Here is a 2931-nt window from a genome sequence, read left to right as displayed (position 1 = left end):
CGTGGAAAAAAAAACTCTTAAGATTACCGTCCAAAGAATTGTCAGGGTCACCAGTGTAAAGGTGTTGACACAGTGGGGAGACACAGACACAGCAGATAGGTTTAAAAGTCCGAACTTGGGAAAACTTTAATCCTCTCAAAACTTACTGCATGTCAGTTTTATATGTAAAGTCTAGATGCGCCAATCGACGTCATCATAACGCGACACAGTAAAGAGCAAAACAACGACTCAACAGGTAATGCGGGACGTGACAGAAACGATCATTTCAATTGAACAATGGCTGTGAATTATGAACAATGCAGTGCCCCTACAAAGACATTTTTGGTTGACAGCATTTCTTTACATGTCCCGAAGACTTTTTGTACAGGACTGTGCAGGGCTCGAAATTCTTTTTTTTTTCACCAGCCAGCCAGACTAGTTACCTTCCAAAGTAACTTGCCAAACAGAAAATCAACTAGCCAAAATTTGTTCATGTATGAATTTTACTTCTGTCAAAAATAACGCAAAAGAGAGTAGTTACCATTGTTCATGACTAATGTGCATTTATTTCAAGACCCAAGTATTTTGATACTGCTGTTAAATACATAAATGAGAACAACACAGAGCACCATAATATAATATCAACAAATAATAATATATTGGAAAACTTGGCAACTTGGTGTATGAGTATTGAAAACAAATATACTTACTATCATGACTATAGCACCCAAAATATGTCCAACATGCTTTCTGTATTTAACCATTTATGAGAGAGAAATCATTAGCAGCTTCATATTGACTAGGAATCAACTTGAAAAAAATTAATTATTCCATAAAAATCTTATCGCAGCCAAGGCCTACCCTGCTCCCACGTTTGCTTATACTGTAAGTCCTTTGTCATTTCTCCTTCTTGTACGCCAGCGGCCTTTTTCTCCTCTTCAGACCGAGGTCGCTTTGTCCCCGTCTCTGGCGGTTTCTGTACACCTTTCAGAAAATTCCACATCACAACGTAGCTTTGGCAGATGTAGATGTAAACAACAACAAAAACACGTGTTTAAATGGGTGATAATGTGGCCACATCTATTGAATTTGATAACGTGATTACCGCGATATTCAATGAGATGCATTATATGCATGCGCAGAAGTGAAAAAAACGACAGCCTGACTCATACACGATATGATTCGGAATTCTTCGGTATTTTCCATCCTGCCGATAAACACATCGATTAACACAGACACGACACACGCTTAATATGTGGCAGCTTTAGTTGACGGTGTGTCTGAATCTTCGCTTCATATATATTTTTTATTTTCAACTAGCCAGCCAGGCTGGCTAGTGACAGGAATTACCCACCAAATGAAAAATTAAGTCGCCTCGGGCGACCGGACCACCGCGAATTTTAAGCCGTAACTGTGTATATGTATAGATAGACCGATAGATATGATGGAAATCTTCACACAGAGACTGTAGCGGGAAGTAGCTCTGCAATATTGTGCAAGATGTAATGCAACATGAGCACGCAATCACATTCTGGTGCAAAAATAGGAAATACTGTATACACACAACGGTTCAGACACACAGAATACAGTATATTATTAACAGTGCTGTGTTCTACAGGGTCGCAGGCAAGCTGGAGCCTATCCCAGCTGACTACGGGCGAAAGGCGGGGTACACCCTGGACAAGTCGCCAGGTCATCACAGGGCTGACACATAGACACAGACAACCATTCACACTCACATTCACACCTACGCTCAATTTAGAGTCACCAGTTAACCTAACCTGCATGTCTTTGGACTGTGGGGGAAACCGGAGCACCCGGAGGAAACCCACGCGGACACGGGGAGAACATGCAAACTCCACACAGAAAGGCCCTCGCCAGCCACGGGGCTCGAACCCGGACCTTCTTGCTGTGAGGCGACAGCGCTAACCACTACACCATCCTGCCGCCTACAGGAAAATTCCAGGATTTTTTTTTTTTAAACCTGGGCTGTATTTTCTCATCTCCCTTAAGTGCCCTGAAATATAAGTTCAGTGCTGATGTGGACCAGTGAGATAATTTTGTATCTTATAGGGAAATGATCTGGACTCTGATCATCCAGGAAACAAACCACAAAACCCAAACTTCACCTCAGTAAATGCAAAAACATCATCTATCACAGGCTGTTTTAGTGCATTTAGTGGACATGGTTTTATTTGAATAGCAAGATTTGCCATCCAACAAAATATAAAAACTCAAATAGCTTTAATCTAAAGCCCAAATACCAAATTACCTTAAATAATAACCCAGAGGTGATTGATTCTTACACATCTGTAAACCTTCAATACTCAGTTTTAAAAGCAGTGGTTGTATTGTATTTTCTTATATTTTCTTGTTGTATTATATTATTATGTTTGCTTTTATTGTTATTATTATTTTCACAAGCGAACAGTGTGATAACTGTTTGAAAGAACTACTGCCATTAAAAACAAACAAACAAACAAACAAAAGTTGTGTTGCATTACTTACACTAATAAAATAGTTTTTAAAATGGTCTAAATTATAGATACAGACATCCATATTATACTTACATCGCTTTATATACTTGTATTTTTATTTAAAAAATGAAAAATAATATATAATATTTAAATATCATATCAAACATTTGCAGGTTCTGGTCATGTTTTTGACGCACACGCTATTTCCATTTTAACGAATCACTGAGTTAAAGATTCGAATCATTGCAGCGCATTATAATGAATGAGAAATGAATCAAATCCCAGAGAAGATTCATTTTGCACTCTTTCAGTCGATGCATTGACGTCACACTTTTACAACTGGGGCGTTGCGTTGAACGAAAGGATTGACGTCGTAACTGACCAATGAGAGCACAGAGCCTCTGTTCAAACTTGAGTCATGGACCAATCTGTTTTCGAATAGAGTTAAACCAACGCGCAGTGTTCCCGCCCTCTT

The sequence above is a fragment of the Neoarius graeffei genome, chromosome 20 (genome assembly GCF_027579695.1).
Source record: "Neoarius graeffei isolate fNeoGra1 chromosome 20, fNeoGra1.pri, whole genome shotgun sequence".
NCBI classification, from domain to species: domain Eukaryota; kingdom Metazoa; phylum Chordata; class Actinopteri; order Siluriformes; family Ariidae; genus Neoarius; species Neoarius graeffei.
The sequence above is the reverse complement of the archived record's forward strand: the minus strand, read 5'-3'. Positions refer to the sequence as shown.